Source organism: Centrocercus urophasianus, unplaced genomic scaffold, assembly GCF_019232065.1.
Source record: "Centrocercus urophasianus isolate 14NV4802_14NV808 unplaced genomic scaffold, USGS_Curo_1.0 seq_18, whole genome shotgun sequence".
Taxonomy (NCBI): domain Eukaryota; kingdom Metazoa; phylum Chordata; class Aves; order Galliformes; family Phasianidae; genus Centrocercus; species Centrocercus urophasianus.
The window spans coordinates 26,289,535-26,314,816 of record NW_024884733.1 but is presented as its reverse complement, the minus strand read 5'-3'; positions in this window follow the sequence as shown (position 1 = coordinate 26,314,816).

Sequence of the window (25,282 nt, the reverse complement as noted above, 5' to 3'; positions counted from 1 at the left end):
TGTACTTCTTACTTATGCATTTTCTGACTGTTAATGACAGGAGATAAAGACGTAGGTCTACTGCTGACAGTGAGTTCCATCACAAGGAAAACTGTTTCTTGATTTAAGTACACAAAGCAAAACGTAACTCCAAAACCAAAGCAAGTGTTCTCAATGCAAACCCCACGTGGCACCTTGCCTTCTTCCTCCAGATAAAGTCAAAAGCTGTAACTACTAAGAAGACACCTTCTAAAGATACGCACGCATCCAATTCCTTGATTTCATCATTCATTTTGGTGAGGAAGGAAATGATTACAGACGCCAACAGGAAAAACGTTAACTAAATATACAAATGCTATTTTGATACCAGTATAAAAGGAGTTTGATAATAATTGAACACTCATGAGTGCTGCAGCAGGAAGACTACTCATTAAGTTCAATCAAGATCACCTTGTAAATAGATTCAGTGCTGGAGATAAGAAGATATCACTTACTTTAATACAAATGAAGACTCACAGCAGTGTTTTTCCCCCCACTTCCCCACTACACTTATTTCATTCAATTGCTTCCTCTGGGCTTCACAGGTGTACATTACAGATTTGCCTTGATGTACATTTACTATTGCCACCCAAACATAAGACTTCTTGGGAGCTCTTTGCTTCCACTTACAGTAAAATTAAATCACATTATGTAAATGTAAAAATCAGAAAGTTCAACATTAATAAATGCTGAAAATACTCTTTAAAAAAAAAATTTGCATGTCTAGTGGGAAACAGCATCCCAGAACTTCACAGCTTCCACCACATGTGCTGCAGTTCTGTGACAGAAACCTGTACCAGGAACTGAAGCTGGTGTCAGCCAAAGCCAGAGGGAGCATAATGAGATCCCCATTTGTAAATATCACTGGACCATTCTGAAGTGGTCTCATTCCTGGCTTTGCCTTAAGCACCATTTGAAGGGCTAATTCTGTTTCATTTCCCTCTGTTTTCATCTATTTAACATAATTAATTTGATCAGTCAGTAAAAAGAGCTTTTCTTTCTCACATGATGCAAAGATGTAATTTCTTTGACCTCATACATATATATATATATATATATATTTATTTAAGTTATGAGGCTCACAGTTAGAAATAGTGACTTGCATTGTTTGCAAGTACGTTGCCAAAATAATTGTTTCAATAAACATATTTGGTATTTCACCTAAAATGGCAACATTTCACCTTGCCTCATAATGTCATGTTCATTATATACCTTGTTACACTGCTCCAGTGGAAGTTTTTCTGATAACCAAATCCATGCAACTTCTGGAAGCACAAACTGGACAGCCCCATAACATGAAGCTATTACCTCTTCCTACAGAGTGACGTACGTGCATTGTCTCAGCAGTTAACTATTAAGGAGAAACCAAGCTCTGATTAACTCCAAGCTTATGAGATTAAGCTAGTTTTGTAGAACATGTGAGTTTCAGCAGAACTGCAAGACAACTGCTATTGTACCATGAGATCTAATCTCTTCCCCTTTCTTTAAATTCATTTTTAAGTGATAACTATTTCTACTGCTACAGCTGTGAATTAATTTTTTTAAGCATATGCTTACCTTAAAGAGAAATATCAACATATTTTAAGAAGAACACACTTTCAGCATATGACTAATGATTCCAGTCACGAGCACTCTCTTCTGGGTTAACAAACACATAGCATAAGGAGATTTTTTTTGTTTATAGGTAGAATTTTGACCCTTTTTACTCTATCTATTTGTCCTCTTTATTCTTCAGACCCATAGATTCTGCAGGATCTCTGGGAGTTAAGATTACAGCAGGCATAAAACTAAACGTGATCGCTTCCACTGCTGGCCTGTATTATTTGTTTACACAGTGCATTCAGTGTAGTTGGGGGCTGTAAGTTTATAAGCAGAAAGACAGATGATGGTCTGATGATCGCAGTGTGATACATTAATGCCACAATGCCATGCTTTCGATCGATATACACACAGTGCACAGTGTCCCTGTACTGTAAGCATGGCTTGGGCACACAGACATCCACTGCAGTTTCATACTTACTCAGCTACTCCCTCCCTTCCCCACTCCTTTTTTTTAATGGACATGCTATTACAGCAAACGTATTTTCATTTGAAGCAGCCAGTCTGTAAGACACGACACTCAAGGCAGTACTCTTATTTTTATTTTATGGGATCTTGTTTTGTTTACAATTATCTATGCCTGCTGTGGGTTCTCCAGAGAGCTTTTATTCCAAAGCAGGTGTATTTTCAGCTCATGTAATGGATATACAGATATTTGGCAATAAATAGATAGCGTTAAATGTTGCTGTAAAGATGAGATAAATGTTTATTACCCAAAAGTTTAATAAAAAAATCCACCTGGGACCCTCTACAAAAGAGCTGATCCTTCTAAACCTGTATTGAACCAGTGACAATTGTGCAAGATTCACAAGCAAACTGCATCCCTGACACATCCTAAAAAACAGAAAAAGTCCCAGACTGCACACCACACTAAATGGAGTGCAAGGCATTCATGAGATAGGCACCATTTATTATCTAATTTAAGCACTTAGTAGTGGCATCTGTTTACAAACAAACACTTCCAGCATTAGGTAAGTCCCATGTTGGGCTAGTTTCCTTTTCCAACTTCATTATCAAACAGTATGATTTTATCAGACTAACACAGAAAGGCTCAGCTGAAAAAGAATTAGTTCTGAAGTAGCCAGCAAATAATCCAAAATGTCAGCAGGAAGAGGAAACAACACTTACCAGGCACAAGACACTTCATGTACATATAATATTCTCACTGAACTGCATAGGTTTTCACACCTAGCTTTTATGTATTAAATGACTTGACATTTTACTTCCCTTACACTGCACTGAATACAGAAATATAGTGTATTCTGGATGGAAATAGAAATTTGTTTTCACAGGAGTAGACAACAATACCACAACCATCAGATCCAACAGTAATCCACAAGAAAATGCACACAGCACTATTTGTGCAACACACACCACAAACTCTTCCATCCAGTCACCTTCCTTGGCTTTTCTTGGGGGCAGGCAGGACTTCTCCCAGAACTTATTTCCTTGTGACCACCCAAAGCTTTCAAGTGTCATCACTCTGTATTTGCACTTTCATACTTAGAAAAAGCCAGAAAAAAAAAAAAAAAAAAAACCCAACAACAAAACACAGCTAGACTTCTATCCACATCAATTGCTATCTGTTCTTGCTAGGTGCGGTCAGTGGAGTTATGGCAGCCATTTGGCTCTTTTAACAACCTAGCTGTCATCCCCCCCCTTCTGGCTGGCTACTGGAAGGATGTAGTTTGAGTGGCTCCCCCAGAGAACTCTAGCTACCACCCAGATGGCAGACGTGGTGCATCTAAGAGAGGTGCCACTTGACAGTCCATCCCCCTATGGACTGGGTTTGAGCAACCTGGTCTTGTGGGAGGCATTCCTATTCATGGCAGGGGGTTGGAGCTTGATTGTCCTTAGAGTTCTGTCCAACACAAACCATTATGAGTCCATGACTTTGTGCTACAGGATATATTTTTAGCAAACACCACTGAAGTTAACGAAGTAGCACTGGAGATCAGAACTTTATGCTAGATGCTTCAATCCTGTCCAACTCTGTGATATTTTAAGCTAATGTATATCTTCAATTAACACTGCCTTTGTTTTATCCCCAGGTTTGGAGTCCTGTACTGATGAAATAGCCTAAGTCCATTGCAATACTGACAAGTTATTAATTAGGACAGCAGGCCTGTCACAACCTTTAAGTCTCACCAACACTTCCCCTTGTTCCTCGGAGAGATGTACTGTCACCTACTATTGGGATTATACTTCTCACCTCCAAAACATAAGCCTCAGTCAGAGCAGTACATTGAAAATGACTATTGGAATTCTGTAGGCTGTTGGCCTGAATCACTTCCATTTTGATTTTATGAGCGAAGTCTCAGCCCATTGAAAACAATGGGAGTTTTGCCACTACCTTCAGTGGGGCCAGAATTTCGCTCAATATATTCTACAGGGAATCCCAAGAAAAAGAATTTGATTAACAAAGCAGACTATCAAGTGCAGCTGGACAGAAAGGGCTTGAAATTTCCAAATCACTCTCTCCATTACTGAGACAACTCTGGATAACTTAGATAATCTACATAATCTTGCCACATTGGCTGAGAAAGCAGCATCTGATCCAAAGCACTTGGAAAAAAACCATCAGTTAACAGCCCTGCTGGACTTCAGCAAAGTAAAAGGGAAGCATTACAGAGGATGACTGAAGGGTGACATCCTTGGGACTCCCTGTAAATTCAACTCTTGGTTTGGCACAAAAGCATTGCAAAAAAAATACAGAGGCTTTAAACTCAACAAGAGCTGCACATTTTCCCATTACTGTTTGCACTGCATTATTTGGTATACTCTAATGAGGTCATTAACATACAATGATGACAATCATATGCAGTATGAACTAGCCTCTGTTGTTAGTGATTACACATTCCATTCAAAAGAGCATTCAGTCGCATGGTTTTTACTTTCCAACAGCTCATGGAACTAACAGAGTGCCAACATACAGGGCATCAGAAAAAGTAAAAGAAAGATCTACAGAAAAATGTACTTGGATAAAAGAGTTCTGATGGGAGCACAGTATTCTGTTAGAAACAGTCACATTTTACTATCAGCTACCCTGAAGAATAGTTGCAGTTCTATGATGTTAGTGCTTTTGTAGCTCTAATGGTTTAAAGGCAGCTTTTGTTGGATTAGATTCACACTCGCAAAAAAAACCCTGTGGCCAGAGCCATGTAGGTCACCATGTTCTACTACTTGTCCACACTGCAGAAGCATTAAAGACCTCCTTGTGGAGGATCCAAGGGCTCTCCATAGCATCTGGATTCACTGGTTTTTAGTTCATTGCTCAAAGAAAAACACAGGATTTTAAGACAGAAAATGAAAACAGGTCAGTAGATGGACTTTCATGGAGCACAGAGTAACCCCCAGTTCCAGATTTTAGTCTTCTGTGCGTTTGCCAAAGCCAATAGCATGTAGCCTTACACTTGTTTTGTGCTAAAAACAAAACAAAACAACAACAAAAAAAAGCAAACAAAAAGCCACAGAGACTCATAGACATCACACAGATCTCAGAACACCTATCTAACTTCATCCCAGCCTGCATAGTATGAATCTTCACACTACAGTTATAGTCAGTCGTAATAATTTAAGAAACAAAAAAAACATCTCCCTTCCTCCTATTTAACTCCCCCTCCACCCTCCCCCCCAAAAAAAATTAAGAAAAGGACTTGCTCCCAGACTGTTTCCAGTCAATTTCCCAAGTTTATGCATAATCCATATGATACAAACTAACTTTTACATCTACTAGCAGAGATCTCTATAACTGTTTGAGTATGAAGACACTCTTAATAGACATTAGTGTTCTTGGTTGAGTTTACACCTCGGTTATTTCAGCAGTATACAAAGAGAAAACGTAACTGGGTGGAACTCTCTTCTTCCAGCACACTCTCAACCCATGAGAAAGGTAAGAACTTCTTTTCAAGTTCCAATTAACATTTCTCAGCTCTTTAAAAACAAGACATGTCAGATGCTAACCCACAATAAAACAGCCCAGCAGGACAAATAAAAAAATCATATTCCTCATTAGTGGGAAATACTGGTGATAGGTGAACAGTTGAACTGGATATCTTGGAGGTCTTTTCCAACCTCATGACCCTGATTCATTCTATATTACATTTTGATATTTGTGATTCCGACTATATCAAGTAAGACACTATTAAGTAACTAGCCAATAGCTAATAGCCAGTGATATCACGTTTGTGGAAAGCTACAGAACCAGAGATGATCCTGCCTAAGAATCTTACAAGGAACTTCTATCATTTTCTCAAACATCTCATCAAACCTTAAAAGTAAAATCAATACTTCTTCCTACTTCTGCCCAGTAAGGCACACAAGGCTCTCCTTTTTCACCCACTACCACCACCAAAAGTCATTCTGCTACTGAGGCGAGGCTCTGAGAAACCACGGGGCACAGTCATGGCCTTAAAGAAGAGCACCTGGGTACGATTAGTTTCACTGAGGTCCTGACCTCACCTGCGGGATCTTTCCTCCTAATAATGCTGTGTACAGAAGAGCAAGCTCAGAACAGCTTTCAGATTAAGAAACTAATCACATGCAGAGACTCAGATTGTCCCCATAAGTATTAGATAGCAAAATAGCCGTATATATACATTTATTATTTTTTTTTTTTTAAAAAGAGTCATTTTCCAGGATGGATTTTATCTTCCAGTGTTCACCAGGACTGTGTCTTTACAGCATCTGAGGCAAACAAAATGCTTTTGTTGAAATACTAGCTCACTTTCTGTGCAGAACATGGCTTTAAATCTACAGAGCAAAGGAAGAAGTGGTTTACTTGCCTTGAGGGGAATTGAGAAGTGACGGTAGGCACTTAACAGCAAGTTCCAATTACAGTATTTCAATATAATTGCATACTCTGTTAATCTATGTCAGGATGGCATCATTTTAATATGATTTTCACTGATTCTTTCTAATGTTATGAGTGATGTGAATGAAGCTTTGCCTAGTGAGAAAGTTGAATTTTAGTTCTTAATATACACTCTAATTCTGTCTGTCAATTATGCTGCAGCAGAGTTCAAATAAAGGTCTGGGGATCTAGAGGATGTAGCTACCTTTATTAAAGTACTTCTATTGTAAATAGTTGTGTGGGTCAGGAGACAGTTATCATTTGGTCTTGTTATTTTTTATGAGCCTACTACTATTAGAATAGACTCTTGTGTATAATCATTTATATGTGTCATGGAATCTTACTTCAAATGGAAACTGTAAAGCAAAATAACAAAGACTGCAGTTTGACCTCTGCAAAAGCACTCCCTTATGCACACACTTTTGCTTTACATAGAGCTACTACAGGAGACCATTACAACCCAAGGATCCCAAAGCACTTGGTACGTCCATTATAAACTCCAAACTCCCAGTGAAATAGTAGAAACAGACACACAAAGAATTGAAAAAATCACATTCAGTAGTTACGCATCAAAGCTTACCATAAGCATTGCTTGTATTTAAAGAGTATAGATATTGAGTCAGGAACAACTGTAGGTGTACCTTTCTACTTGTCTGCCACATCCAGGCCTTCACTGGGATTTACCTTCTCCACAGTTATTCTAATCAGGCTGATTGTACAACTGTACTCCAAGCTTGATCAGAACAATGTCCTGAATTGAGAAACGTTCTCTTCTGGAGGACTTTTCAGTCCTTGTCAGCTCATTCATCTGGATTAGAACATGGCCCACATTGTTGCATAAGAAAAAACATACAGTAATGCGTTGCAGCCTATAACTGGAATGAATGTCTGGGGTAAAGAAGGGAGGGAAATTGTATCATGGAACTGAATAAAGACCTTCCAAAGTTATTATCTTTTGCTAAAGAGTGTTAGGAATATCAAGCAATCTGCATAAAGATGCAAACTTCTGATTATGCTTTTCATAAGATGCTGCCAAGATGCTTTGTGAGCTGTGCACATAAACAGAATCTAATACAGAAATACAACCACCTCCTTGGAGAAATACTATTGTATCATTACAGTGATGTCCTTGAGCAGAATTTATAAAAGAAAATCCTGCTCTGTTTTCTGTTGTGGAGTTACAGGAATACAATGACTGAGAAAACTTCTGCACTTTTCTGCAAACTGTCACTTGCTTTTTAGAACAAATTTAGATCTCATATGGAATTTAGATCTCACTGCCACCAACAGCACTATCGCCTAGCACCATGCTGGCACTGGGGCTGCTGTAATCATGCAGGAAGAATGCCACTTATTGAATCACTGGATTTTCCTTGGCCATTTCCCATCCAACGCTACAGGGCTTGGCCGTGTTTAACTCGCAGGATCAGGCAGGCTCTCAGCCAAAGTTGCAAGGCCGCATATTTTCTTAACCCTCCGACCAGCTGCCATGTTGAAAAGACAAGTTACAAATGCAACTTGAAACGACATAACTCTATGAAGATACCCCCTTATGACATTTCATTGCCTCATTTAGTCTTGGAAAAATTGCTCTGGGCCAGCCATCGATGTTTTGTAGACTCCCTATTTTCTCTGTAACCATATAAGGGCACAAAATAATTTCAAAGTAGGTTTTTTTATTCCCCTCATGGAAAGGACCCCAAAAATTTCAAAGTATGGATTTTCTTCTAAATTCACCCTTAGTGAAGAGATGTCTATCCCAGAGGCTTACAAGAAAGGACAAAAAATGTTCAATTTAGAAATCAGTGAAGCAAGCAAATGACTGTCCTACAAGCTCTTGGACAGCACTGCACAGAGCTACCATATGCTTCCTAGCACTCCCCTAACTGCCAGCTGTCTCCACCTTGCTCCTTCCAAATGGCAGAGTGGGCAGCTGAATTGCCAAAATTGATGTTTTGACCTGCAGTTACAGGCAGAAAAGAGGCTCTGGGTCACTTTAATGAGTACATAAGCTCCACATAAGTAGAGCAAGGACAAAAGAGAGTCACATTGTTCCACTGCTATCACACAAGGAGAACTCAGGAAAAGAGACAGTATGGAAACATATCTGCTAAACTAGAGTGAGATCAAAACCACACACAGATTCAGAACAGTATTTTACATTTGTTTTTCCTTTCTATTGTAGAAGAGGCAAATGTTAAGCAAACTGCCAGGCAACAGAGAATCATATCTACTGACCTTTGAATTTGTGCCATGCTCTGAATACAGAAGCCTAGAACAAATGAATTTTCAATAAACACACAGGCTGGGGAATCCATTCTGCAGCCACTGTGTCATGATCTCCTCTCAGAATGAGGAACTATTTCCCCCATCTCTTCTTGTTCTCTCTTATTTAAGCTTTATCCAAGTCAATGCAAAACCATGCACGTTGTCTTTTCTAAATGCTGGTACCACTCAGTAGTGAGATGTGCTCCAGTGAGTGGCACCCATCATATAGAAGTGGCATGTCCTCACTACCTGCTGGACACGAAATTTGTACTAGCACAGGCCTACTGATGTGAGGAACGAGCATGTTTGTGCTTCTAAACTGAATGAGGATGTTAAATGAAAAGTCTAAGAGGAGAAAATTCACTGTGACACTAAATAACAGTGACTGCTCCTTGATTCTGTCATGTTGCCATGGAAAATATAGAAACCCAAGAGAAAACTTATGTGAGATACCAGTACTGTTAACATGGTTTTATTAATTTCCTCCCCTCCCCCCCACACATTACTGCTCTGTTTGAATCTGGCAATTTTCTACTACATCAGCCAGAATCCTAAAGCTTCCTCCTTATAAAAGATCAAATTGAATAGGTTATGACTGCCTGATTTCAGATATTCTCAAAGGTAAGAATCTCCTGGGACATTTTACAAATGAAAGGTTTTACTAATGAAACACATAATAGGCAGGTGTGATGTGGGATGTATGAGTACATCCTTCCCTCAGTTATAGACTTAAAACTTGAAGAAATACCAGGGAACAGTTAAAAACCTTTTAATTTAGTGTGTTCTAAATAAATTGGGTGCTCTGACAGACTTAGTTTGGATGGGGCTCTAAGATCATAAATCCTCAAAACTCTTAAAAACCTCAATCTCATGACAACATGGAGACACTGACTACGCTACAGGAAAGGCAAAAGACACTGCAATTATTTCAGCAGTCTTCATCACCCCGTACTTCCTGAGAATTTCACAAAGAAAGCATAAAAGATGCCAGATCTCACATACTAGAACCAGAACACCTACCAACAGGGCCAAAAAAACCAGCAGTATGAAAAAAAAACAAACAACCAAAACAAAACACCAGCTTACTTTCATCTGCCCTTTATACTAAAGCAAGATCTGCAGAACGAGACTTCCGCGGAAACTGGTTTTAGGTGAGGTGTGCTGCCTATCTGCATTGTGTCTGTAATGAAAGTGCAGCAAAGACAGCAGAGCAGCAAGGTCCCAGACAGCAACAAGCGTGGATTTGCTCAAATGAAACAGCCACACGCACAGAAATAAAGGCAGGAAGCTGCTTACCTTCAGAAGGCCTCAGGTATGCAGGAATTTCCTTCAAGATACACTCACCTCCACTGCTAACCCTTAAATGAGGTCTGGGAAGGGGTGGATCCTGGCTCCGGCCCTTCTGGTCACTCAGGTACATTACGTGGACCTTAGTTCCTCTGAGTTGGCCCTGCCTTCCCACCAGGTGCTCAATCACTGCTTCACACTAAGCTGTGACTTAGTATTTCTGCTACAGTGTCCTTTAATACTGTCTTGGGTTGCTGGTGAATTTCAAACACTTCTAAAGGATGGTTATACTTCTCCAGGTTAGGTGAAAGTCAGCACTTGTTCAGAAGAGAAAGATCCATTGAGTGAACCTCTGCATACTCTGCCTAAGGAACTATTTATAGCACAGTAGACAGTATCAGAGACCAGAAAATCCTCAGAGGATTGCTCCCTCCAGCATCCACAGTCTCAGTTTGACATTTCACCACCAAAGACTTACTACAGGATACAAAGTCATGGGGAAGGCCAGTCTTCGCTAGCTCAGTTTCCCATAGAATGACTAGTTTTAACTCTGACCTTAGTGCTACCAAAAGCAGTCTTAGCTGGATACCATAAACTTCCAGGGATGTTTCATTGCTCATAGGTCATGAAAGCATTAAGTAAATGTCTTCAGCCCCGAAAGACAACCAGGAGAACATTGCAAGGCTGGGATACTGAACTGACTCTTCACAGAATTTTCTCCACCCTAGGATTTCCTTAGCATTGCAAAGTGGAACCAACATTATGCTTGGTGCGTTTGCACTTCTGTTCTCCAGGACACTCGCTTTCAAAGCTTTCAAGAGCTTTTTGGTGCAGAAAGGTACAAGAGGAAAATTAGGCTCAAGAAACTAAATAAGATGGTGCTTGTGTGTGCAAAAGACAGACACATACGTGCTCATAGCATGAAACACACCCCTTCTCCCATCTGTATGCTGCTGCTCTTCTCTAATGATGCTTCCGCTTCGCCTGTGACTCTTTCTGAAGAGGAGATACACAACAGCTGGTGTAACAACACAAAGTGAGGGGAGTACAGCTATTAAAGGAGTTAACTGATGAAGCCTGGACGCCACTAGGAGCTGTTTTCCATGTCACTGTGCATTCAACACGGAATCTGTGTCATCACATGGTGCAGCAGTCTTGGCAAATCTACTTCAGAGCTGAGTCTGCTGGCATTTTGCAGCTACCATCATCCCTGCTGCTGCTGCTCTTTGGCTGCCTTTCTGCAAATGGTATTTTCTTGATCTCACCTCTGCTGCCACACAGACAGACAGAGCTAAGTTCAGTTCTAGCTTACAGATACAGTCTGTCATTAGGCTGAATGGCATCATACTGGATTTCTTTTTAGATAGCATTTGTCCACAATAGGCATCCTTTTGAACAAGAATATAACACATTTCTTCTTTAATCCTAGAATATAAGGAATAGGTCAGGAATTCTTAAATCTCTTTGGGCACAACTGTGTTAAAGTCAGCTCAGTTGAGATGTTATTTTTTCAGCAAAGATCATTCAGCAGATAAGGAAGCCCTGAAGTTCTGGCATTATACTTGAATTCTTTAAAGGCACTGGGAATGGTACATTCTCTTGTGTGTAAATCAGCAAAGGAGTGGTTAATAAAACATGCTGCTCTTGAAATAATTTTCTATCTAACACAGGTGGTTCCTTATACATAAACTATATTCACTACTGTGGGTATTGGTTATAAAACTGGAAAGGCACGAAGACACAGCAGCTTCTGGCGCATGCCCAGTATTGGTATGTTACTGTGTCATGCTGTCTATTGTGCCAGACAATTTGCTTTTCCTACTGTACTATTCCTCTTCTGCGTAAGAAAAATGCATTTCATTAAACTGTTCATTATTTTACAGTTTCTGGGGACTGCTTCAAATCAATCCTGCTCTGACACATACTTTGTATATAAGGTACAGCGTTGCTTGTCATTCCGTTCTGCTCTCATTTGCCATGGAGAGGATACACTTGCTGTCTGCTGACCTCTCTGCACTGCAGACAGCACACGTTATAGGGATTTGCTCTATATGCAAGTCCTTCGTAGTGTGACTAATTCCCTGGGCAAACACGTTCTTGAACACATCTTGAGGATTTTTTTTCTTGTTTCTTCACTAGATCTCCATGTAGCCAAAGCTGGGCAGGTCTTGAGGATGAATTCCCACTTCAGAAATAAACTTGCATGCATGTTTCAAGGTGCTGACAGTGATGGGTCGCTGTACACAGCCAGCACTCTGACGCTGGTCTGCGAGCCTTTTGGAAAGCTGAGATGTAAGAATTGTCTTTGCCATACACAAGCCATGTTACCATGCTAGGGCAAAAACTGGAAGAGTAACCATCCTGCAGCAAGGTGTCTGCAGGGAATTAGCGATGCTGGTATCTTTTTCTTCCTTCTGTCAACCCTTGCATAAAAGGAAAGCAATAGTATCTGTACAACCTATACTTCTTTTAGGAAATTTCTGTCTCTGAAAAGTTTCATCAATGCTTGTGTGCTAACCTACTATTATGTATGTGACAAAGCTTTAATTTATAAAAAAAAAAAAAAAAAAAAAAAAGGAAGAGAAGAAAGGTTTGATCTTTTGATGTAAGCATGAAAATAACATCTTTTAAATGTTATTATTTCAGCAACTGTAGTTTCAGAATCCAACTTTCTCTTCTCTGCCTTCCTCTGTGACTGACAAATCTTTCAGATTCATTTTTGCTGCCTTTGACATATTTTTGCACTTGCATAATCTACCTTGTGTTTTAATCCCCTCCTGCTCCTAGCTATCCTGTTGCCAGAGAAAATCTGTGCCATTTGTGGATTATGCCATTTTTGGAAAACCTTTCCCACGACAGAGGGACCAAGAGGGCAAAGCCCATTTCTTCCTTTTGTGCCAGAAGCACCAGATACACAAAATATGTGGAAAGGCATAAACTTCACTGGACGTTCACGCAGGCAAAACCACACTGACAACTGGCTTACAACCTTCCCTCAAGCATTTACTTCTCAAGCAATCAGAAGACTTCCCTGATACCAATACCAAGTAATTTGCATCTAGCATGTTTGGACTAACCTAATCAACTTGATATAACTATATATTTTAAACGGCACAGTGGAAGAGCAAGAACAGTGCAGTACGACTTGGAGCAATTTTTACTCTAAACTTTACCAGACATTGTCTGGTTTAGTTTATCTTTATGGCTGGTTCCTTAGCTTCTGGCAAGGCAAGTATTTAAAAAATGAACATATGTTGCATAAAATGACAATGCATGTAAATTAGTTATTTTACTCCGACATACATTTCTAGCACAGCCCTCTTTCTGCAAAGGAATCTCTATTGCTAACAATTTTGATCATGTTCTGTGAAGTCTGTGTGGCCACGTCTGGTATTTTTTTGCATGTCTGGTAAAATGCAGCTGCATTTTACAAGTCGTTCATTACCTGCAAATGCAGGTAAGTAACCTATACCAAGTAAAGATGAACTTTGGGATAACTGATCTAATCAGACTGGGGTTCATTGTAGTACATAGTTCTTTGTGAGTCAGGGTTCATAAACTCTTTCTGAGGAAGATACTGTTTTACTGAATACCTCAGTCCTGGATGTGAGTTACTAACATGCAAAGCAGGAGCTAATTGCTGCTCTGCATTATAGAGCTGTATACACATTTCTTTTTCAGCAGTGGCAGTGAAATACAAAACACTGTGGTTAATAGCTCTAAAGAGTGCTAAGAATAATCATATTATTTGCTTACTCTTTCCCAAATAACCTTCCTAACTGGATTTTTGTTCTTAAAAACTGAAGCTGAATGAGAGAAAACAGAATCAGATCTGCCTGAAATGTCAAATCTTAGGAGCACAGCTTGGAGAGCAGACAGATGGACCTAGCAAAAAGCAGCCGCATATAAAAGTGCTATAATCCATTGGAGCAGCATGTTAGTCGAGAACAATCAGATTCAAAATTGTTCCTCTGAAATTTTCTTGCTGGCAACCAAACATTGTGACTTTTGTCATCATGCTACAAGGATGAATCAAATGGGTGACAAGAGCCAGGGACTGGAGAGAAAGCAGCAGATGTGAAGAGAGAACAGTAAAGCCAGCACAAAATGCTGCTATCGTTTATGAGGAGAGGCAGTGATCATGGCATTAATCAGCATTCCATAATCAATGGCAAAAATTCTGAGTAGTGCCAATACCTATTCATCTTTATTTATGCATAAGCCACTCCTTCTTTACAGTATTATCCCTGGGAATAGTTTCTAGGCTATAAAGATTGTTGCCATGAAAAAAAGATAATTGTAGTTCATGACCTGGAGGCCAAGGTAGTGCATAATAACACTATTGTGCTCTGGGATGTACAGAGAGCTCTATAATGAGGGTGAAATGTAACCAAATATGCCATTCCAGCGCAAAGTCAACAATGCGTTTTAAACAGAAAATTCTAGCTGTGCTATTAGAAATATGCTTTTGCCAGGATGTAATTACACAGAAAACTAAATTATATCACAAGTGATAGCATTGCTGACATCAACAGCCAAAAAGGTACTTTACCCCAGGAGCTTACCAGACCTGTGAACAATGAAAAGTTGTGTTGGAGGGCACTTAGCCTGGGACAGAAGTCCTGCCCTTGAGTGCAGAATGCTTAACTCTTTCCTTCCCTCTGGAGCAATGTTTTCTGTCTTGCACACTCCATAACTACATCCAATATCTGCCATTTTTGAGACTGGGAACTATTTCCCAGTGTAGTACTAAAATGTTCTGGTTATAAGCTTTAAAATTATCTAAAAGAGTGTCTGGCTCAGCAAACTTTGAGCCTGCTGTTTCCAGAAGGCTTCAGCTCAGCTCATAGGATAAGGAGGCCTCAGGGACACTTTGCTGTTTTTGGCAAGGACCACGCTACAAATCCAAACCCATTCTGACTTCTCCTCTTCACTGGTTGTAATTTCATTTTCAATTTCCAGCATACATTTAGAAGAATACAGTGTTTTGTTGTGTCGATTTTGGTTTTTTTACACATACTTAGAGATAATAAGCTGCATCACACTGAATGGGAAGGTGGCATGCTCCTAGAGAGAGGAGTGTTAGAAGTTTATGGGAAGTTTTACTTAAAGCTGTAGTCTACACCAGGTTCCCCTGGTGGAAAAGAAGAGGTGTATTTAAAGCCATAAAACGATGCTCCATTTGTACTGCATGGTATCTGGACATAGTGGATTAAGTTGCTTCTTGTGATGTTATGTGACTGAACGTAACCAAGTATAACCATATGGCCCATGAAGTGACTTGTGAAATAGACTAGCCTTACCCTGGGAATAGAGGCTGCTTATTTATGATCCCCCAAATTTATGTCTGAATTGCTTGCAAGTAGTGCAAGGGAGCAGAGCTTTACTTTGTGACCAGAGCAGCTGCCCTACAGAATCCTCTCACCAGCTCAGCTATAAAATGTACTCATAGGTCAACGATGCAGAACCATCTGAACCACGCTCATGGCTGCCTTCAGTGTTTCCTGGAGCAGAACTGTTATATATAGGAACGTTACAGTGCTGTTCCTGTTTATGTTAAACTGAATGCTCTAAAGACTATCACAATATTCTGGTTAGTTCTCTGAGGAAAAGACTAATCTCAGAATAGAATTCTCCTACGTGCAGGATAAAATAATCTGTTTGAAGTTATCCCAATTCATTTTTCTTTAGCCTTAGTTCCTGTCCTCTGTCTTTGACAGCTAATTCTTTCCTATTCTTTTGCACTGTAGTTTAATCACATAAAACTACACAAACACATCTCACATATTTCAAATGCTCAATATTTCTGGTTTCTTTCTTACAATGATGGTCTGTAAATCCTAGAAGCTTTCATGATAAAAGTTGAAAGACTCTACGAGCACATCCATGTTTGCCATTTTTAGCAGTAGTTGGATGTTCTGTGGCAAGTGAATAACACAAAGATGAACCATAATTACAAAGATAAGGCTTAAATCGTAGTTACTTCTCAATTAATCTGAATGTCAAGGTTGGGAGTAGGCTATGACAAAAAGATACAGAAGTTTGAAACTGTCTTCCCAAGGACTAAATAAGGACTGAATACAGAGTTTTCAGCCAAGCCTTTTGAAATATCTTAATTATTTTTAACTTCTAAGGCTGTGCAGAGCTTAAGACACTGCTGTAAGAGCAGAATTGGAGCACACTGAGCAGCAGTTGATAGCTGACACTTTTTATTCTTCACTATCAGTAACAGCCATAAAATCAATATTTATAATAAATAAAAAGATGATGAAGAAAAGTAAGCTGTGGATTCATCTAGTTATCAATTGCTGTTTTAATTCATGATTAATAGTGATGTTTCTATTAAAAACGTATGGAAAAAATGCGTTTTCTTGTTCTTGAATATCTTAGTGGAAACAGCTTTATTATCAGGTACATCCTGTCCCAGTTGCCTTTGAAAGAAATTAGACTAGCTAGAAACCAATGGCTAGGTAAGTAAATCAAAGGCAGTATTACTGATGAATGTCCAGAGGCAGATCTACACAATTCTATGTTGTAGTCCTATAATTAGAAAGTGCACTCTAAATTCAAATATTGTATCAACTACCTGTTGACTTTATTAGAGCAGTACATTTTTATAACCTATTAGATTTTTGGGAGGCATCCATAATGATCTAAGTCTCTGCTGAGCATATAAATCTAGGCATGATGAATTCTATTTCATGACGGAGATTTATGCTTTAAAAAAAAAAAAAAGGAATATTTGGCATTACGATATTTGCAAATTTCCTAAGGATTTACTTGTCTGTATCATCTGAAAGTTACTCTATTTTCAACCAGTTTCGTGTGCTTTCTAAAGACTGAACATCTATTTTCTCTGTTATGTTAAATAAGGAGAGATGTGAAGTTGCATAACGTAATTCTGTGCTCATGTGTAGAGGTGCATGTATGTGTAGGAAAGTTACTCTCCACTTCTCATGCAGCGACGTGTCACACCAACACATTTATAGATCTCTTTCCTCAATTATTTGCAGTCATAGTGTTCCCATAGATGTCAGTGGTAAAAGTATCATGCCCTGTTCATGTATATATACATGAGGGATTAAAAGCGATGGGGAAATTGGCTTCCCTAGTGCCCAAGGAATTCACTTTTTAGACGTTTCACCTCCAGAAGGAGCCAAATGCCTGAATTACTGAGACTTAATCACAGTGAGAGTGTAACAACAGATATTGAATTCTTATCCACATCTGACAACAAACTGTGGTGATGAAACAGGCAGGGAAAAGAAGAATTAGAGAAATAGAAATGTAGGAATGATTATTCATTCTTACAGGTAAACGTCAAGGCGCTGAGTTCTCTCTTCACAGTGTTTTCCATTGTCACTCGTTTTGATCATAAAACGCAATTTTAGTAGGTGGCATGAAAACAAAGCTACCAAAAGCAGGATCCATTAAGAGAAAACCTTTGATCTTGTTACTTCATATCAAAAACCTCAGTATGAAAACACTAAATAGGAAATATCATGGAAATTATCTTTTTTTCACCTTTGTCCTTTGAACATCAACTGGATCTTTTTTCCCCCAATGTGACTGACAAGCAGAGCTTAGAAGGAATGAAGACATGTGAAGCCTGTCCAGGTTCTTTAATGAAAGCTCACTGCATCCTCCTCAGAAAAGCAGACCTCTGTGCATTCCATTATTAAAGCTGAAACTAACTAAAATGGTGCCTCCTTTGTGTTGCAATTTACAGCAGACTGAGGATGTGCAAGTCTTGAAACTGCAGATTCATTTTCACTAATGTCATCAAACACTCATCTGTGAGGGAAACAGACATAGCCAGGAATGTTCCCAAAGAACAATTTCATAAATTACATGTGTTCTGCACAGACTTTCAGGGACAGACTAAACATTCATCAACCCTTCCATGGATTTTTTTTTTTTTCCTCAGGTACTTTTATTTTATTTTTCTCTCCCCTTTGTCTTGGAGAGTTGAGCCATTTCCTTCATAAAATGATCATCTTCTTGAAATAAGAAAATAGAATCTTCTGACAACTGTACATCAATATGGTATTCAAGCTACATAAAATAATGCCAACATCTGCTTCTTTGTCAATTTTCCAAATCCTAACTTACTATTAATATGCTAGAAAGACAGCAAAACCAACTATCTTGCTATGTGGATCCTTCTGGCTAAATCAATGCAATAGGATGTGTGTCAGCTTTTGTGACAACATAGAATGAGTGGAAAAAATAGACTGAAAAAGAATCACAACAACAAAAAAAGAGCATATGCCATCAATAAGCATACTTTAAAACCAACCTCTGCAAAACAATTTTAAGACCAGTGGTTTATAAGAACAGACTTGAAACATTCTGCGATTGTATTTACATATTTCCATCGCTTACAAGATGGATTCTTGTTGGTTTGGAAATCGTGGCTTGACTGATTTCAGCTTGAAACAATAATCTATCTGTGAGTGTGTCCATTACCAGTGGGCAACCGTTTAGTGTAGAAGTCTGAACTGAAGACTGTTGTGATGTAGTCACAAAAGAAGATTAAGCATGTTCTACTACATGTGACTACTTTGTGCTATTTAATGTGAAAAGTGAGAATCATCTGCAGCTGCCTCATTCCTCTCCTGTGTGTCCCTAATAGCTCCCTTTGCCTGGAACTGGTATTACGAATGAAGGTGGAATGACTGAATTACAATGATTATACGATTGCACTGACTTCTTCTTTTGTTATTCATTGTAGCATACGATGGAGTTTGTTATATAAAGACTCTCAAGATGATTGTTGCCTGAAATATCTTACAAAAAACTTTCACTGTAAGTGATAGAATTCTAAATTCAAAATGTAGATGAGAATGGAAAAAAAATGGAACAAAGTAGCGAACTTTTATGATAAAACATCTTCTAATTACAATAACACACTCCAGGGCTCAAATTATCAAATCATAATTTACACCTAGGTGATTTGACAGCACTCGGCCTCTGGCCTTCTGCCTAACAACACAATAGGCGTAAATCATTACCAAGTGATTCACACCCTGTCATGTCTTATTGCTTAATTAATTTGTCTAAAAGGCTTTCCACGAGAACTTTTAGCAAATGCCTTTGTTGTACATCTTTCAGTACTGGGGTCAATACCTGCCCTCTGTCATTCTCAGTTCTCCTTTCAGCCTCTTGTGTTTTAAATGTGTCCAGGAATTTTTTGTTTTTACCACACAATCATTTAAGTTAACGCTTCCATTTAATGGTCTTTAGGTAAGTTTGTCTGTTGTTCTCTGTGGATCCATGCATGGAGGCAGAACTCATGCTGAGCTTCGGAGTGCTGACTGCCTAGAACAATTGATCTGAGCTGTTGCTGGAAAATTGCTCTCAGAAAGTTGCTATTATTTCTGCTGATTAGTAACTGTTTACTCAGATAGGAATATCAACTTTCTATATAAGCTATATAAACAGTATCGTTCACTAAGACATTAAATTTTTTGAACAGAAACCATCCAACCCTAAGCCCCACCAGAACTCTGAAGAGTGAACAGTAAGTCTGATGACACAAAGGAAAAGTTAAGCAGGTTCGTAGGGAATATAACTACTGATGGCCATTGAACAGGATGAGCCAGCTGAAGCCTCCGGTCCTTAAAGTACTCACTACTGAAAATGAGTATGATTATACAAGAAGGTCACTCCAGCTTGCTTTTTTACTCTACCCTCAAAATTTGCTGTGGACTCCTTTTGTTGAGATAACTCTAGATTAGATGGATTGAGCATGAAGGAATATTTTACGTTCTTACAGCACTGATAAACAGAATTCCCCGGAAACCATTTTCTGCTAGAAAAGACAATGCAATTAAAGGAAACGTTAGCCTTTCCAATGGCAATAATTTCTTCTACATGCATACAATACACAAATATTTGATGAAAACTTGATACCATTTTACTGATCATAATTTTTTATGATGAGATTATGATTTCACTCAGACTTCATCACATAGCTGAAGAGCAACTGGGCTGGAAACTGTCCGTGAACTACCTTAGGCCTACCCCAGGTCATGACTAGACGCGAGGTTTATATTGCCTGTGTAATTGAACGTAGAATCAAGTTTCTATCCTGGTGCCATTTGTTGTTCTGGATGCGTCTTCAATTTTTGTTAGAAATTTACACAGACAAATATTCTTTCTAAGAGGCAAGGTGAGCAGCTTCTATATTTTAGCACTGTTTGCATTTAGTAGAGACCTTCCTAAACGTTAGCCAACCCAAATGCTCAAGAGAGGCGTCCAGGTTACCAAGCTCAGCTGTTCAGCAAGGATGATCTTGCTGAGAAGGGGCAGACTATCCAAATACATAACACTGCATAGAACATACAGACAAGCCCATCAACAAAGATTTTGAAGACAGTTGCATAGAGGTCTGGCTGCTCCTTTCGTTCCTTTTATTTCAAAAAAGAAAATTAATTCAGTGTCATTTCATCCCCTACAAATGCTGGAAAAGTACCCATGAGGCTAGTAGCCAAGCTGAAAAGAAACTTTACAAGGACCACCCAGAGTCTGTCCTTGGTGATCCAGGGCAACAGAGCCTTAAAGGAAGATTTTCTTTCTTCTTTGTTTTTGTCTTCAACTTCAAAAGGCAAAAAGAGTCTTTTAAGCACTTACACAGCTGCTCAGACACTAGCTTGCTCTGTCCGTCAGCTTGGCCCACGCTCCTTGGCTTCCCTTATCTTAATGCTGAGCTCTTCAGTAGTGACATTGAGTTCTCAAACAATGCACCACTTTTTTATTAAAAATTACATCAGATCTGGATGTTTGGATTCTGAAGATGCATGCATCTCATTTTACTGATTTACTGATTCTCATCCTTAAAAAATGCACTGACAGACATCATTAACTGCAGGAACTTCTTTATTTCTTTGATTTCTGATTCTTGCACAGATCAGCCTCATTTCTGCTCACTTTACAAAATGTTCTGAGCATGAAGCAGTAAATGCAGCTTTCCCTGGTAAAAGAAGCATCTTTTGCCATTTGCCATAACTGTTTTTCAGATGACAACCAACTGGCAGTTTTCTTTATTCTCTTTCTGAATTCAGATGGGCCCTGTTTTGCAAGTGGGCTCAGTCAACAACAACAACACAAAGCATGAAAAAGGAAATTGAAATAAAGTCATCTATATAAAAAGTGGAAGATAATATCTTCAGGGAGACTCTCCTTCAGATCTTTATTTGTATCAAGAGTATAAGGCTGAGTGTCTACTCAAATTTTACTGTGGTTACACCCGGCAAGCTGAACAAAGCAGCATGACTGCAGAACTGCAGCTGAATTTCACTAGAACATGGTATAGGCAGAAAACTTAGTTTGCAACTCTTCTGTAAAACATATATGCAGGAGAGTGAAAAAATTATTTTTAATATTAACAGAATAGAATATCATGTTTAAGTGATAACAAGGCCTCTATCATTTTTCCACTTGAATAGAAATTCCAGATTAGTAGTGTTCTTTAAGATTAAGCAAACCTGTGGGCTCATTTCTTACATCAGAACGCAGGGTACTCCACAGCTTACAAGGAAGCCTTGCAAAAGAGATGATTCATGTAGCATGATCCAAATGTGACATGAGAGCTCAGGTTGACCTCTGAATCCAATGCACTGATTTTCATTAATTTATCCAAGGGCTTAAGATAGATAATTTTTCCTGTTCTTTTATTCTATTTTTTTCTCATTATAGTTAATATCATCAGAGCAATAGAAGCTGAAAAGAGTTCATTTGATGTAAATGCCTTAAAAGCACCTCTAAATTGTGCCTGTATCAAATTTGCATGCCAGCCATCTGCACAAAAAAACCCTTGTCTTTGCTCCAGTGAAGCTGACTTGCTGAACTTACAGTCTCTGGATTTGTACTTCCCTGCACCATCGCATGGTTATTTGTGTTATTTGTGCAAACATGGGCAATAGGAACAGCAGCAGCTGCGCATGTCCATCTGAGGGCAGAATGCATCCTTAATCTTTAACAATAATAGTGGCAATGCTTCACATGTAAATAAGCCTTTTCATCTTCAAAGCCCTCTGCAGCACAGATTCACCCAACACCTCTCAGTTGTGGATATTATTAGCAGCATTTTACAGAAAGAATTACGGGTCAAAGGGAAACAATGCAAGTTGTTCAGGGACAACTTGAGATCACTGGCAGAGAGACTGTCATGAACTGTCATCACCTGGAAAATCAGTTTAGAGACCATGAGAAAGAATGGCATATGAACCTATTCGAAGAACCACAAAGAGATCTGTGTGATGCTGTTCTTTCCTAAGACTTCATGGGGACACATCCCAATAACCAGCAGCTCTAACATGAGAAAAAGAGGGATTTTTTTTCAACTGGTGCAAGCATCAGGAATTCTCCTGCTGCTAGTTCAGGATGTTGCTCAGTATATTGTGATACAAATTAGATTGATTTGTTGCGGAAAAGTGCAGCATACTGCAGTGAAAATGAAACATCACCTGGGTTTTGCTCTACTGCACATTGATTTAAACCACTCTGAACTCAATTGCAGCTATCTAGAGATTTTGGATCAAGCCATCCTGCTAGAAACCTATGATCAATCCTTTTATTTTTAAAGGATTCTGTTTTCATAGGAGCAAATTCCTGTGCAAAGACCAAAATGCTGCACCAAAACGATATTGCTACAGTAGCTGAATACTGATGCTCAGCATCCTGGAGTGTATCTCTGTCAGATACATGGCATGTTTTTGACCTAAGCTTTTGGGAATAGTGTGGGCAAAATGACTTCTCAAAAGCAGTGATAAAAAATGATCTTATTTGAAATTTGTTTCTAACAGTTGAAAAAACCTCAACCTCATCTTTATTAGCCTGCTATTCAATCCGCATGAAGTGAAACCATCATTACACTGCCATTATCAGTCCGCTGGACACAGAGTAACGAATGGAAAGAAATACACTATGTGCTCACTGAGAGAGCTGATCCTAAAGAGAGCTGATTTTTCCACACCAGGAATCCTCTAAGCTCCCTTGAATTCAGTGAGAAATCTGGGCTCTCCATTGCTAGTGCACTGCACTCTTTACTTAAAAACTCTGTGATAAATGTACTGAAAAAAAAAAAAAAATTTTGAAAGGAACACTTGCAAAGTATATTTACCCAGTTTGATTTTGTCCTTATGTCTCATCTTAACATAGTATATTTGGCAACGTAAAGGCATGGCAGCTCAACATTATGTGAAAAACAAAAATGCTGTTTATTTTGTATAGGATTTGGGAACTGCATAAGGTTAAAGGTATTCTGCAATAAAGAAGCACTGTATCCATTCAGAAGAGAATTTGCATTTAGATTCTTCCAAGCTGGTAATCTGATAAATACAGACTAGGAATGCATTACTCCAACAGTATGATATTGACTGAAAAAAATGTTTAATTTTCTATGGAACTACACCTAATACTAGAAATTTTATCATCCAAAGTGCTGCTGATTTTTTTTCTTGTTCTGTATTTACAAGGCGCAGCTATGAGCATACACTTGCTAATATTCCTACAAAAATGACAACCATCTGGGTGCTGGGGTGGGTGCACTGAGCCCTAGGGTGCCTTTAGCCAGTTCACTTGAAATCTCAAATCTGTCCTATCCTATCACCCAGCAGCAATGGAACATTTGTTCCCCGAAGGGCCGGCACGCTGCCAGCAGCAGGTGTTAGGCTGTCCTCTGGGATGGAGGCAGCAGGCATGAGCACTGATGTGTGCCTATGACAAGATGTTGCAAATCTGCTCTCATAGCGACGGTGACAGCATCTGGGACAGTGTTGTGAGTCACCATTCTGTAACCATTAAAAACCAGTTGCCATTCCTTTCATAATAATAAATTAAAATATCATTCCAAAGCGTGAGGTTTCAGGAGGGAAATTAAAGGATATATGTGTGGATAAACATGTGAGCGTGCACTGGCACGTACATAGCTTTGCAGCATTATTATCAAACTGTGTTCAGGTGATTTTATTTGAAATTAATAGATACAGTTGAGAGGATAGGTTTGTAGATACTTTTCAGGATGCATTTTTAAATGTTCATAGGATAAAGTCAAGTAGAAAACGTTTAAGGGAATAAAAAATTGCAACCTATTAGGACCATATATTCTTACGATTTAATGCCTTATAATCTATAGACAATTTTAAGGCAGTTGTCCCTATTATAAAGTTCAGATGTCCAAACCATTTAAGTTTTAGACAGTATTTACACAAGTTGAAGTTGTTTCTCCTGCTGATATCCAAAGCTAAGCCTTTCATATGTGACATTTCATAAGGAGAATATTTATATAGATATCTGTGTGGAAACAATAATAGATTAGCAGTAGCTGTCTGCTTCCAAAATGCTTGTTTTGAAAATGCTTGCGTAGATCTGTAGGCAGGTGCACAGATATTGTTCCCCTGACCTCTTCCCACAGAGATCTTATTCTTCTACTTCAGTTTATACTGGATTTGAATTTGGATAAAGCATATTTTAAAAATTCTCAAGCAAATAATACAGCAAATATCTGAATGATGCTATTCCTTGATTTCTCTGGAGCCTTGTTTCAGCCTGGCATGCTTATCTTCCTAGCGATCTAAATCTGAGACGTTCCATGTTGTTGACCTTTGCAGAACACAACACATGGGTTGATGAACCCAATCACTGGGCCTCCCTTTGACTAGCAGTCTTTTGTCAGCAAGGCTACTGCTTTAATCTGGACCGATCTGACCCAGTTCAGATCAATGGCAGAACTGTTAATGATGTCAACAGAGCCAGGATTTCACCCTTGCCCTTCACACTTACAATCGTTAGCATTATCATGAAGACATTTTGTAAGCAGTGCTCATCAACATCAGGGGCTTCAGAAAGAGAGAACTCATTCGGGGGCTGGTGCCTCAAGTCACACTACGTGCAGCAGGATTTAGTCCAAGCAGCTTCTATCATCACTAGCATTTCCCTTCTGTCCATTCTTAGTCTTCATTTCACTTAACAATCTAAATGCTCATTTGATGCTTTTAGCCTCCCAAATCAGACATTTGCACACCTTTTTCCCTTTACATGTACCTGTAAGCCCCATGTTTGAAGATCATTACTGCCTACTAATATCCTATGTACTTCTGAAGAGCAGGCAGTTTGGCCCTGCCACATTTCCCTCCAGTGAAAAACAAGCTTCTTTTTAAAGACAGACGTGAAGTTGTTTTGCAACGACCAGCTGTGAGAAAATTCATTATTTTTATCTCTTATGCTTTCATTTTTAAATGAAAATATACTTTT